Below are 15,053 nucleotides of genomic sequence, written 5' to 3'. Positions count from 1 at the left end.
TTACTGGCAAGATCAAGTACCTATGGCTGGATCATAAGGCAGGAAGAAAAACACAACTAATAAGACCTGTATGCTTGCTGAGGCTACAGACCAAAGACTACAGAGAGATGGGGGGGCAGGAATTTCGATTCTTGGCCTTGATACCAAGCATGGAGCATTGTGGGCTTTCTGAATATGCGTGGCAGAGGCTGGGAGGTGCCTTATGACTGACTTTCTCGGAAGTCATTTCCCAAACAGCCTCCACGGCTGCAGCCAGCTGTCAGTCCAGAAGAGCCCCTAGTGGCCCTGCCAGGGCCAGGCAAGGCAGTACCCCCAGAACCAGCCCCAACCCCTCCCCTGCACTTGGGCCCCCCCCCACTTCCCACCTAGCTGCCCCCCTCACTACTAGTTCACCTGCCCTTCCCTTTGCAGAGGGAGGTGAACTTCCAAATATTTTCTTCCCCCGTTTCCCCTGTAAAGCGGGCAGAGCAGGGTCAAGTGTTCTCATTTACAGATGGGGAAATGAGGCTGGGACTTGGTAAAAGTCCCCAGGCCAGGGATCTGTGAGCAGACATCAGCAATGAGACTCACTCTATAAGCAGGCCATACCCAGGGGCAAAGCATAAACCGGACAGGCAGTCTTTGACAGAAGTAAGAAAGACACTATTCTAGAGTATCTGGAGAATTAGAGGAAAAAACCAAATCCCCGTTAAGTCAAAACTACCAGAACCACTATTCCCATTTTATTATTTTTCCCTTTAGTACTCTCAGATGAATGCATTTACAGGCCCACCTCGGAGATCTGGCAGGTTCGGTTCCAGACCACCGCAATAAAGTATCACAATAGAGAGTCAAATGAATTTTAGGGGGTTTCTGGTACATATAAAAGTTATGTTGGGACACCTGTGTGGCTCAGTTGGTTAAGCAACTGACTTCAGCTCAAGTCATGATCTCAGGGTCCTGGGATCAAGCCCCAATCGGGGGAAATCCATGCTCAGGAGGGAGTCTGCTTCTCCCACTCCTGCTCCCCACCCCTCCACTCATGCTCGCTCACTCTCTGTCAAATAAGTATTTTTTTTTAAAGTTATGTTTACACTAGACGGTAGTCTAGTAAGTATACAGCAGCATTATGTCTAAAAAAAAAAAGATGTACATACCTGAATTTAAAAATACTTTATTGCTAAAAAATGCTAACCACTGTTAACCTGAGCTTTCGGCAAGGCATAATCACTGACCACGGATCACCATAACAAATACAATAATGAAAAAGTTTGAAAAATTCAAGAACTGGGAGCGGGGGCGCCTGGGTGGCTCAGATGGTTAAGCGTCTGCCTTCGGCTCAGGTCATGATCCCAGGGTCCTGGGATCAAGTCCCGCATCGGGCTCCCTGCTCTTTGGGAAGCCTGCTTCTTCCTCTGCCTCTGCCTCTCTCTCTCTGTCTCTCATGGATAAATAAATAAAATCTTAAAAAAAAAAAAAAAAATTCAAGAATTACCAAAATGTGACCCAGAGACATGAAGTGAGCAAATGCTGTTGGAAAAATGGTACAGACTTGCTCAACACGGGACTGATGCAAACCGTCAATTTGTGTATTAAAAAAAAAAAAAAATGCAGTATCTGCAAAGCACAATGATATATCCTTGCTTGTATTTATCCTTAAACAGATTCTAACAAGTCTATGTAAGTATCTTTCCAAGGGTAAAGTAGAAAAAAACAAACAAACAAACAAAATACCCTCTTGTATCCCAGTAAGTCCTTCCCTTGCCCCTCCCACCTCACCCCTCATTCCCGAGGATGGGTCAAGTCGTAAGCACAGTGCTCAGCCAGCTCAAGCCTCTCTGCATCCCCAGCAGCTCCACCAGGGCAGGGCTGCCGGCCTCGGCCTCACCACTGTCAGCCCGGAGGCTCCAAAACCCTTGTGAAGGAACAGCTCTGAACTCACCCGTGTACACACACGAGCACTCAGAGCCACTGGGGTGATCTTCCCAAGACCCAGCCCTCATCATGGCACAGGACACAAGACCTTTCCCAACCCCTTGGCCCCCTCCCTGTGTCTCCTACATATAGACTTCTAGAATGCCAGCATCAGAAATCACCTTAGAGGGAATCTGGTTCCTCCCCTTCAGTCTAAGGCCCAGAACGGTCTAGGAACTTGTCCCAGGGCACACGGCAAAAACTGGGTGCAGCTGGAACCAGAAGTCAGACCTTCTCTGATACCTAGGCCTGTCCTCTCCCCACCCACCGCCCTGCCACATGACCCAACTCTGCTCCCCTCAGCCACTTCCTGTCATGCAGCCGCCTGTGGAATCACTTCAAACACACGGGGAGATCGGCAACCTCAGGACGTCAGGGACTGACTTGTCTTCGGTTTCTTCCCCACACCTACAATTAGGACAGGCCCCGACAAACACTTGCCACCGAGGAGCAACTGGTCCCCATCCGCACGGGATCGTGGCCCTCCTCAAACAGGACAGACGCCTGACCCCAGAGGTTATGTGTTCAGGATGCAGCAGGAGCCGCCAAGCAGCAGGCCAGAGCTCAGAGAGCACACACCAGACCTTCCAACACTTGCCACCGAATGCCCGGCCCTTCACCCCTGTGCCTGGACCACCAAGCCGAGGCCTCCCTCACCTCCCAAATGTGCCCACGGCTGGTTAGGCCCTGTTCTCAAGCAAAAGGGCAGCCCTGGCTAAAGAGACCTGTTTTCAAATCCCTGCCCTGCCGCCTGTTCCACCTACAGCCTGGAGCCAGCCCCTCTGCGGCCCTAGCGCCGGCCCGCCGGTCAGTGACCGTCAGTGAGGCGGTGGTGACGGTCACAGCGCTTGTGACCTCGCCCGATGGTGGCCAGGGCCGACCTGGTGCGCGGTGGGCATTTACACAGCACATGGCACACCCCGTTACAGGGCCAACAGATTCTTTCACAGGCCGCCCTCCACAATGAGCAGTTCACAGCACCAGACCCCTGCTTTCTCCCTCCCCAACAGAGAGCAGCCCCCACCTCCACCCCCACCCGGGTTTTCTTTTTCCTTTTTTTTTTTTTTTAAGATTTTATTTATTTATTTGAGAGAGAGAGAGCCCAAGCAGGGGGAGCAGCAGAGGTGGGAGGGAGAAGCAGGCTCCCCATGGAGCAGGGAGCCCGACGCGGGGCTCGATCCCAGGACCCTGGGACCACGACCCAAGTCAAAGGCAGACGCTTAACCATCTGAGCCACCCAGGCGCCCCCCACCCGGTTTTCCTCCCTCTGTGGGCTCAGAGGCTTCTCTCCAGGCTGCTGCTCAGGAGTGGCCACACAGCCTCTGTCACTGCTTGGATCGGATTTCTATTCCCATGGCAAGCAAGCCTCTTTTTCTCCAAACTTACGTAACACCACTTTCCTCCACCCCTGGCTCTCGGCTCCGGCCTCCCCCACCGCCAGGGAACAACACTGCCTGGGAGGCTGCAGAGACCACAGGGGACGGGTCCGAGGAGTTTCCCGTGCCTGGACCACACCCTGGGAGCCACCCACACCGCACACAGTCCCTCTCGGTGACCTGGAAGGGCGGACAAGAAGCTGCTTGCAGACCTGGGCCTCTAAATCACTCAACCCCAGAGCGAGCGGCTGGGCCACCAGGCCGGGGCACGCTTCCCCCTGGCGGCCCCAGCCCAATCAAGCTCTTCTCTGGGGGCAGAAGAGGTACGCGTCACACAAGTCCGGAGAGACTGCTTCCGCGCCTGCCAGCATCCCACCTTTGCTCTCCACAATTGCCGCCCTCCCTCCTCTGCCCCGTGCTCACCGTCTCCCTCCCCTCAGGCGGGACAGCCCCTGCCTCTCGGCCTGCCTTTCCCAGCCCGCCACTGCTCCAGCCTCGCCCCTCCGGCTTCCTGCTGTGACCCGGCCCCACGGGGGCCACCTCGCCCAGCTCCGGCCAGCCCCTCTAACCGTGCTCACCCCCGCCCGTCAACCGTGCGCCTCTCCCACTCAGCCTCACCTCAACTTCCAGGTGCAAGTTCTTCTGCGCCCCTACACACTTGGGAACCTGCCCTGCTCCTAGAGCCCTGGGAGGTTTGTTTAAGCAGGTTTCCTCCCACAGCTTTCCCAGGGGCAACCTCAACCACTGTTCAAATCACAGGCCCAGGCCCCCTCTACCTCCCAAGGCCTTCTCCAGGCCTTGGGTTCCCTTTCTCTCCCCCCAAGATCAAGAGAGTGAGGCTGGGAGGAGCCCCAGGACCTGGTGGGCTAGGCTGCACTCTGAAGGAAGTATCCAGCATCCACAAGGCCCCCAGGCTGACAAGCTTTCCCTGGAAACCTGAGAGGCGAAGGTTTGGGGCCCGGACCCTGCTCAGCCCCTGCCACAGTGAGTAAGCCCTCCTTCTTCAAAAACAAACAAGGAGGTTTTATGAAAAAACTAAGTGGATGAAGTATTCTCCTCACTCCTATTTTCTGCCCCAGAAATAACCACTGTGTAAAACCTTCTGATTCTTCCCCCAAGAACACATGATTTTAACTTAATTTCTGAGCATTCTCTACTCCTGGAAAACAAAGGGTTTGGATTAAATAATTCAGTGGGTCATATGTTTATTCTATAAACACTTACAAGTGAGCTGCGAGTAAAAACGACCAGTTCCCGCCCGTGTCCTCAAGGCCATCACCACTAGGGGAGACAGAACCCGAAAAGTAACAAGAAATTATGTGCATGTGGGTATGATGGTAAGGGCAAAGGGAGAGCGATGCTCAGGGCACTGTGGACTGATAACTCTGAATTCTTCCAACCAGCCAGGCTCAATGCCAGCCTGACTAGTGGACAAGGTCTTCACAGGCAGATGAAGCAAGGTGAGTGTCAGCCCCCCAAAGGGTACTATATTCGAGTAACCTCCTTCTGTTTGGCAGAGAAGAATATTACAGGAAGTTGCATTCCCTATGGGGGCGCAAGATGGAAGGAGATGGGGCATGGAGGAACAGAGGGCAGAGGGGCAGGGGAGGGAATGGGGAGCACAGGAGAAACAGGAGGAAGAGAAAAGAAATGAAGGCCCCAGAGAAGCAAGCTGAATGACACCTGGAAGCCAGACTCTGGCTCATCTGTGACAAAGGCTAAATCCAAAAGTGAGACAACTTTGGATAAGTGAGGGAGTCAAAGGTTAAAGAAACAAAGGCAAATAAGATTTTTAAATGGTGACTTTAGGCCTCCAATGACCTCTTTTTAGCAACCTGGTAGATCCCTATTAACCCTTCTCTAAAGGTGAACAGAAGGGAAAGGTGGCCGACCCTGGTATGTCAAATAATGGTCTCCACAGAGCCACCTCCAGTTACCTTATCCATGACCTCAGGGAGCCAATTAAACAGCAAAAATAATTAACATTCAGAGAAAATCCCAAGCCCTTCAGTTAGCCATGAACTGTAACCTCCTTCTCCCACCCAACCTTCCCCAAGAGCACAGCTTTGCCCCCTCGCTGCCTTCCCCCCAGCGAAGGAGAACGGATGAAGCTGCAAGGTGAGGGTGGGGGGATGGCGCAGGCGAGTCCGCCGGCCTGGGAAGACACAACAGCCCTGGTTCAACAAGGACCTCCTATGCCAGGCCTTTTAAATACACAGGCCTCTTTAATCCTCACAACAATGGTGAGAAGCAAGCACCATACACCCCCGTGTACAGATGAGAGACACTGAGGCCCAGAGTCAGGGAGACGTCTGTCAAGATTACACATGGACCTAATGGCAGAGGTGACAGCAGTACTCAGGCTCTTGATGATGCAGAGCCTAGATGACAGGGCAAATGGTGAACCGTACTCCAAAATTTCAGAAAAGCCATTATTCAGTTGCAGGTGACGGTGGTCAGAAGGTACAAACTTCCAGTTCTGAGATCAAATATTCCTGGGATGTAACGTACAACATGGCGACTATAGTTAACAATACTGGATCGTACGTATTCGAAAGTTGCTAAGAGAGTACAACTTTTTCTTTTCTTTTTTTTTTTTTTTAAGAACCCTCTCCACCCAACCTAGGGCTCAAACTCACAACCCCAAGATCAAGACTTGCATGCTCTACTGACCGAGCCACACAGGCGCCCCTGCAAGGACATCTTAAAAGTTCTCATCACAAGGGCGCCTGGGTGGCTCAGTCGTTAAGCGTCTGCCTTCGGCTCAGGTCATGATCCCAGGGTCCTGGGATCGAGTCCCACATCGGGCTCCCTGCTCTGCGGGAAGCCTGCTTCTCCCTCTCCCACTCCCCCCTGCTTGTGTTCCTGCTCTCGCTATGTCTCTCTCTGTCAAAAAAATAAATAAAAAATCTTTAAAAAAAAAAAAAAAAGTTCTCATCACAAGAAAAATAAATGTAATCGCGTGGTGATGGATATTAGCTAAGCTTATTGTGGTGATCATTTCCCAACAGATACATCTGTCAAATCAGCATGCCATATGCCTGAAACTAACACAATGTTATAGGTCAGTCATATCTCAATTTTTTTTAAAGTTGTGGGTTGGGGAAAAGGGTCACTCACATTACAGACGTAACAAGCTTTATCTGGGAACAGGATCTGACTTGGAATAAACAAATCCTTTAAGTCCGGCTGTGAGAGAAAAGGCTTCTCTGCTCCTGTGAGTGAGTGCTTCCTTCTCAGTTCCAGAGCACTGTCCCACCTGCAGATATTTGCTGACGGGGGACCAGAGGCTGCTTCCTACCTCCTTCTGCATAACAGAGTTCAACCAGTGACCTTTCAGAGCACACAGGCCAGGTCCTAACAAGCAGCTACTTTTCTCTCTCCACTTCTTACAACTAAGGCCACCAAGTTCAATGTAATTTTTTTTTCTCCCCTCCCAAGATTCATTGGTTTTGAAATACTTTCATTTTCTACCTCTGTGCACCCCTTTCTGCAAATTCAATTTTCATCTAGACCCAAAAGGCACGCAAATGCTAACAATTAAACGAGACGCTATTGGGAGCACTCAGAGTGCACTTTTCTTTTTCAGAATTTGGTTTTCATTAGTACATGCCATTCTAAGAAATGGTCAACATTTTTAAAACAGGATGTAACAAAAGCCACAGCAAAAGGTATAGGGGTCACACTCAAGAGAGTGTGTAGGGGGAGGGGAGACAGCAAAAGGAAAAGAAAAAGGGGCAGTCATGGGAAAAGGTGATGGGTCCTGGCTCTTGGTCTCTCATTTTCAATGACCCCCTAATAATATTTGACAGAGCAGCCCCATTTTACAGACACAGAAATCAGGAATTAAGGAAATAGATGTCCCTTGCCAAAGATCACAAAGTAACTTTTCCATTAAAAGAAACCGCCTCCAGGTGCCTGGGTGGCTCAGTCGGTTAAGCGCCTGCCTTCCGCTCAAGTCATGATCCTGGAGTCCCAGAACTGAACCTCACATCAAGCTCCTGGCTCGTGCTCCTTGCTCAGGCTCCAGCAGCAGGGAGCCTGCTTCTCCCTCTGCCTCTCCTGCTCCCCTTGCTTGTGCGCACGTGCTCTCTCTCAAATAAATACATAAAATCTTTAAAAAAAAAAAAAAAAAAGATAGACAGATAGATAGATAGATAGATAGACAGATAGACAGATAGATAGATAGATAGATAGATAGATAGATAGATAGATAGATAGATGAAACTGCCTTCAAGCACACATTTCCCTTTGCAGGCTGCAGGCTAATTCAGAGGACAGCAAATCTGTGGTCTATCACAAAGCCAATCACCCACCTGCAGGCAAGAAAACAATGCTGCCTAATTTGGATACTTCTCATCCACGATTCAAGAAAGGGAAATTAGCTTAAAAACCTGTTCTGACCTGCTGAAGGCTAATTTTGCTCAGCAGCAGGAGAGGGGGAGAAAAGACATTGGAAAAAGGAAAGGTAGAGAGCCGGAGATCTGTTCATTTTTAAATGCCAAGTGAGAGAGAATTTCTAGTAACATCACTGTATTTAGGGTGGCCCAAACTCCACCAAAGTAAGGCATGACCATTTGTGCCTGTCACAAGTCCACATCATGCACCAGAGAAGTCTGGAAAGGAGGTAAAGAGGCCACTCATCAGTCATTTCTAGCTTAACTTGGGACAGGCCCCTAAAAAAAAGGCACTTAGCAGAGCGTGTTTGCTGATTTAAGGACAAATGTGAGCCAGATGGACGGGATGTGTTTGTGGAGCCTCCTGAGCAGAGCCCTCCCCACACCACTCACTCTTCTTTGGGAGAAGTGCTCCTCCCTCTCGCCAGCCGAGGGCTCCAGGCGGCCATCACAGAAAATGCTGACCCCGGGCCCTGACACAGGGCAGGCCACTCACTGTCCCCCATCCCCCACCAAGGTGATCCCAGCAGGTCCGGGCACATGACCCATAGCAGGCCAATGGTCCTTCCTCAGGATTTTATAACAGAGGGCGAGGGGCTCTTCCCTCCCTGATATTTCAGACAAAAGCCAGAGACAATGCTTCCCACAGTCGTCAGCCAAAAGGACAGAATAAAGTCGCCATCGGAAGAGAAGCCAATGAGAGCGCTAACGGCATCTTTTACACATACATCTCAATTGAAATACAACAGCTAATGACATTTGAGGCCCTGGAAACCATTATCCCTCAGGACAGCTGCATTCTCATCCTCCCTGGGGTTTGGTTCTTTTACTGTTGGAGCTAATTAGTGTTCACTAACCAGCAAGAATCCTAATATCCACTGGTTCTTATCAACTGGTGTCAAAAATTACACTATTAAGTAGGCGTAGAGTATGGCGTGGAAATGGCACCACCAACTTTGGAGTTAGGCAGAGCTGGTTTGAATCCTGGCTCCACCACTCACTAACTCCAACTTAGGACTAGAAGCTTCTTAGGAGCCCAGCATTATATGTTCAGTGGACTTTTAAAGGCCACAACCTCGAGGCAAAATGCTACACACACGTGCTCCTAGGGTTTCCTCTGATCCTGAGGACAGTGCCAGGAGATGGAGAAGGAAGAGATTAGCCCTACATGAAGGGGGAAGGTGAGGCTCAGAGATGGTGACTCTGACAGGACCACCACTCAGTGACTCTGACAGGACCAATGGCTGAGCTGGAGGGAACTTTCTATAAGGTTCTGTGGGCAGCCAGGATGAGGGAGAAAGAGGGACTTAGTGCCTGCCACCACCATCCAAAGACAGCACCGCACGCACTTCACAGGCAGGAGACATTTATCTCCAACGATAAACTCTGAAATGTGCTGTTTCCACATGGAAACAGAAAACCCCACCACAACTTTTTCTCATTAATTTGGTGCTATCAAGCCTAATGCTGGTTCCCAGCCTCATGCTGAGATGCACCACTAGACTATGTGGTCACTCTGCAGTGCTGGGCATCATAAGCTGGGCTCCATCTTGGGTGACGGGCATTGTCTCTGCTCCATCTGCTCCTTGCTTGGTCACCAGACTTCTGAATCAAACATGCTCTCCTGGGTCCATGGTCCTCCTCAAGAAGTTACCTGTAACTGAGGAGAGCCCCAGGTTTCCCTTAGAAATGGGGCTTTGTGCCGTGATAAGGAACGTGATACAGCTCTCCCAGGATTACCTCTCAGGCCTTTCCTGAAGGGACCAAGTCCAGCCTTGAGGCACAAGCTTGGGCCTCATGCTCCCTGGCACCACAGCTGGCTGGGGAAGGGTCACGGAAGGGTCACGAAGGGTCCCTTCCCCTCCCCATCTGAATGCACCGGCACCTGCCCTTTGCTCTCCAGGGGCTTCCCAGAATAAACCCTGACCACCTCTCCCATACCTGCTCCCCCGCCCCAACCCCCGCCCCGAGCTACTCTCCTGACTCAGACCCTCGCTCTCTTACTGGACCATGGCAATGGCCTCCTAACTGACCTCACCGCCCCCTGCCCAGCTCATCTTAACCACAGCAGCCAGGGCCCTCTTCTTCAAAAAAGAGCTCACCTTACTTCCCCGTGTAGGAGTCCTCCTTTGTCCCCCGCTGTCTATGATAGGGTCCAGCTCCTGAGCAGGACCTTGAAAGACTCCCCTCAAGTGCTTCAAGCATTCCTTCCTGGACTCCCACCACTCACCGTCAGCAACCTAGACAACCCAAACGACTTGCTATCTCCTGTGTTTTCTGCCTCTGCGCCACCATTCCTGTGTTCCGCTCTACCTGAGACTCCTTTCCCTGACACTGCCACCTGTATAACGTCTCCCTGTGCTGCAGAGCTCAGCGCCAATTACACCCCCTCCACAGTGATTCCCTAAGGGGACTGAGGAAGCACTCTCCCTCCTCCGACGGCCCATCTGCCTCGCTTGAAGAGCTAAGAGACGCTCATCTGGAACCACAATCCATCGCTGTGAGTCTAGCAGCTGAGGTAATTCTAGAGAGAACGTGACTCACATTTCTCACCAAGAGACCAGCTTACTGGATGCTAGCTACTCATTAGCCACTCTCTGTTTCTCTCCATCTGTAAGGTGGAGCAGTCCAGACAGAGTTCAAAGGAATCGGTTTTTCCTGTAAATTCACTGCCCCTCCCCTGAGGCTGTCAGGTGGGTAAGACTGGCGGGCAAAGGAAGCAGCAGTGCAGCCCGGCCACCTCCCAGACGCCCCCGGGGCAGCCTACAGATGGAGGGACTGCAGTCAGGACAGAACCCCGTGTGCGGCCTCAGGGGCCACCATGACTTTCCGCTCAGGGAAGCCTGGCAGGACACCAGAAAAGGCCCAGCAGGTAAGACAGTGTCTTGCAAGGGTCACAGAAGAAGCCATTCAGAAACTCACCACAGGTGAGTCTGCCACGAAGAGCTTGTAAAACAACAAACCCAAAGCACACTTGGGCCACTTCCGATCTTGCCTATCGGTGCCGACGGCAAGAGGAAGATGTCAGGGGCCTAAACCTTAACCCTGGCTGAGGACACGCGTCCTCCGGAGGCTGTGGCTAGCACACCCATGACGAGCTGTCCCCGGGGACTGGGATCCAAAAACACTCCCAGAGTCTCGGCAGAAGCCTTAACTCTCACTCGGACCTGACAGCTCCCCAGGCAATAAGGAACTTTCCCAGACTGCCCTCCTTGCAGGACGGCCCCCGGTACAAGCTACTCTGGCTCTGAAGAGAGCCGTGGGCCATGCATCCCGTCAGAAATCGAGACTGGCTGTGCCAGGGCGCGGCGAGCCCGGGCTACTCATTCAACACCGCACGTAACGACCAGGCAGGCCACACTGCCCCATCTGACAAAAGGAAAAGAAAAACGAGTTGAGGCAACTTTTAAAACTATTCTTGGCATTTACTGATCTTCACCAGCCAGCAACTCCAAGGCAGAAACAATTTATGGGCTAAGTTGAATGAGCTATCAATTTAACTTACATAATGTTTCTTCAGAGTCTTGATCAAAATGAGGCCTCGTTAATGGAGTGGGCTAAGAAGAACGACAGGCTGGCAACGCAAATCACTGCTGTAAGTGGCATGAAGCAGAGCTGCACCCTTAGGACCCCCACCTCCCACCCTGGCACTCATAGCCTAACCAAGTGAGTCAGCTTTAGATGCACCAGACTTAGGAGCTCCTTCCACAGGGAGTGGAAAGACCACCTCAAAACCCTTGTGGTTAATTCCCTTCAGAGCTTCAGGATCAGGGAAAAACCCTCTTTCCTACCCATGCTGTCCATCATGTTTTCACCAAGAACTCAAGGCTGAAAACCTTAGAGCTGAATCTTGTGCTTAAATTCTAAAGTTTCCTAGTCAGGGAATTCGTCTTCCCCTTAAAACTCAATAGTTAGGAAGCTTTTTCTGTAAAAGACCACAGAGCAAATATTTTTAGGCTCTGAGGGCCGTATGGTCTCTTTCACAAGCAACCACTCACCTTTGCCATTATATATAGCACAAAAACCGTCACGGAAAACACTTAAATAAGCACGTTATGTTCCAACAAAACTTCATTATGGACACTGAAATTTGAATTTCACACAATTATCACATGTCACAAAATTCTGAAAAAACAATTCTTGGCTTGCAGGCCCTACAAAAATAGGCAGTAGACCATATGTGGCCTGTGGGCCACCAGTCTGCCCACCTCTGCTTAAATGTTTAATTGTTGTTTTGATCTGTTAACGGTTTTTTGTCTTTCTGACCCAGTGCTTAATCGTATTTGTAGTGAAAAATAATTTTTCTTCCTAATTTGCTAGCTTTCAGCATCTGTTCCTCCTCCCCACCCTCTAGTAATAAAACCCCACTTCTCTTTTGGGGTATGCTCCTCCCAACAAGTGTTTCTGCTAGGGAGTCAACCAAGAAGCCCCTCCACCCCACCAGGGGGCGGGCTTATAATCCCAGACGGCCAACCAGACCACGCGAGGCCCTGGAACACAGTGATTGGCTCAGAAGTGGGCGGGCACTCCAACCGCAGCCAGTCAGTGACTCAAGCCTGCGGGAGAGTGGGCAGAGCTTTCTCTGGCACAGAGCACTAAGGCCCGGGGCCAGTGGGGTCCATGCTGCTCCCAGTGAAAAGACTCGGACTGTAAAGGAGGCCCACAGCAGGAAGACTAAGGCCGAGAGGTAGCAGGGTCCTGAGACTGTCATTTCAACCCCATATTCATCCCTGCCTTCCAAAAGGTGACCCACGCCATTACATGCCCTCTTTTGATTAAGTAATCTTGCACTGGATTTCTTACACAACCAAAGAATCCTGACTAATTATATCACATCAAATTCTATTTGAAAGTTGGCAGGGTAGCGATTCATGCATAAAAAATGACACTGGCTGTGTTCCACCATGTATTTAGAGTCACTTTTCCCGTTACACTCCAAGCTCCTGGAGGACGCAATTCATTTCTGAGCCATCTTCATGCCTTCTGTAGTGATGCACTCAGTACCTTGCACTTGGTAGGTATTCTATGAATATTATACAAATATTGCTTTCCTTGGATGGGGGAAGCAACGGTGAGGAGAAGGGCAAATAAACATGGAGGAACATGAGCACATACCTACCCATGACTAGACACCAGAACGTTACCCAGAGATTCCAGACACAACTTAAGTCCCGGGGGGGCTCACATATCTAACACCCAGTCCCTGATCAACAGCCCACAAACCACACACACCAGGCTGAGCCACACAGGCTGCTTCACCCTTTGAACACCCAAGGGAAAGAGAAAACGATGTCTTCACAACACCAGGACAGACTGACAGAGGACCTCAACTACCTCCTCGACCTCACTCTGTTCTTTCTAATTGAGTAAGTTCTTCTTTCCAGCTCATCTTCTAACTCAGGCAAAAGACCTGGAGGGCAAAGCATCCTGTGATGGGAACTATTCCCTCAAGCAATAGGGACTGCCCTGACACCAGCAAGACCCTGTGTGGCCCCAAGACAATGATCTGACCTTTACTGCCCACCTGCACGTACCCACCAACCTTTGTCCCACATTTTCCTTTAATAAACCTGAAAGTGGGGTACCTGGGTGGCTCAGTCAGTTAAGCGTCTGCCTTTGGCTCAGGTCATGATCTCAGGGTCCTTGGATCGAGCCCCACATCGGGCTCCCTGCTCTGCTTCTCCCTTTGCCACTCCCCTTGGCTTGTGTGCGCTAGCTCTCTTCTCTCTCTCTCTCTCACCCTCACTCTCTCTCTCTCAAATAAATAAATAAAATCTTAAAAAAAAAAAAACCCACCTGAAAGTGTTTTCAGCACTTTGGAGACACCAGTCCACCATCTTCCTGGTGTCGGCCTCACTGGAATAAATTCCTTTCTTTTTTCACCACCAGTCCTCTCTCTGCCTTTGGATTTTGTCAGCAGCCAGTGGCCAAACCTGGTCTGTTTGGAACCCCCAGAGCCCGGTGCTCTTGTACCCCTGCCCCCCAGCTACAGGATCAGAGCGAACTGGTGCCCTGCAAATGAAGAGTCCAGAACAGCTAGCCATCACTTCAGACACTGGGAATATCAGCTGTACTAGTCCTGCCCACGGAGTCCCACTCTGTGGCAGCAAAGACACATCACGTCAGGAATGAGGGTGAGAACCTGGTTCACACCCAGCATGGACACATCAGAAATGCAGGAAAGCTAGCCACATGCATGCCCCAGGCAGGGTATCTCACTAGGACCAAGGGTCTTTCAACTCACCGGGTCAACTAAAGATAAATGAAAAACTTTCAAGAGACCGCTACCTAGCTGGAAAAACAGTCGTCCCCCACCCCCCCTTCAACTACCAGTATGGCTCTTCCTCTCAGTGAAAAAGCAATTGGTAAGTACAAGTGTGCCTCATTTTACATTACTGACATTATTCCCACACCCACTATGAGGCTAAGAAGGCCGAATGGGACCAGCAGCAGCAATCGTGGAAGCTAGCTGGGGACTGAGGGCAGTTGCTTTTCTGCTGACGCAACCCAGCCTCCCAACCAGAGTAGCCCTGGTTCCTGCCCCACTCAAGTGTGTGGGTCCAGCTCTTCAAAAAATTCTCTGAACTTTCCCAGGATCTCAAAACGTTTAAGAGTTTTGAGATGCTGGGATGCCTGGGTGGCTCAGTCGGTCAAGCGTCTGCCTTCGGCTCAGGTCATGATCCCAGGGTCCTGGGATCGAGTCCCGCATCGGGCTCTCTGCTCCGCGGGAAGCCTAATTCTCCCTCTGCCTGCCACTCCTCCTGCTTCTGCTGACAAATAAATAAAAATCCTTAAAAAAAAAAAAAAGAAAGAAAGAAAGAGTTTTGAGATGCTTAAACCAGCATCTGGCAATCATAAAAACCTACTAATTCATCTGCTAAGCGCAGTAACATATATGTCGACTATGTCGGTCAAGCACTATTTTAAGTGCTTTGTAGGCATTGTCTCAATCCTCACAGCCCTGTAGGTAGACTATTTTCTCCATTTCCCTGAGGCTTGGAGAAGTTAAATAACTTGCCCAAGGTTTCACATTAAATAGCACAGTCAGAATTCAAACACTGAACTTTTGTCACCAGGGTAGAGTGAAAAAACTGTGGCCTTAATATTTTGTAGCTGCTCCCAACGACATAGAATCTATCCCTCTACGTTTTAAGTCCTGACTTGATCACATGACTTTTTTTTTTTTTTACCCAACAGGACATTAACCAACCTGTTGGAAGCAGAGGTTTCAATGGTGCTTGATTAGAGTTACCCCTCCTACTACTTCAGTAGCAGTTTCAACCCCAAGACCATTGTGGAAAGAAACCAGGGCGTTACCATGTCAGAG

At 50.4% G+C, this 15,053-nt stretch overlaps 1 protein-coding gene across 1 annotated transcript in view; it reads right to left on the bottom strand.

The window, feature by feature from the left end:
- Positions 1–15,053, bottom strand: part of MAP2K1 (mitogen-activated protein kinase kinase 1) — an 81,470-nt gene that overhangs the window by 8,439 nt on the left and 57,978 nt on the right. The window lies entirely within an intron of this gene.

This window comes from Neomonachus schauinslandi, chromosome 9 (assembly GCF_002201575.2).
Source record: "Neomonachus schauinslandi chromosome 9, ASM220157v2, whole genome shotgun sequence".
Lineage (NCBI taxonomy): Eukaryota > Metazoa > Chordata > Mammalia > Carnivora > Phocidae > Neomonachus > Neomonachus schauinslandi.
Note: the sequence above shows the minus strand (reverse complement) of the source record. Positions and strands in the feature narration are given on the sequence as shown.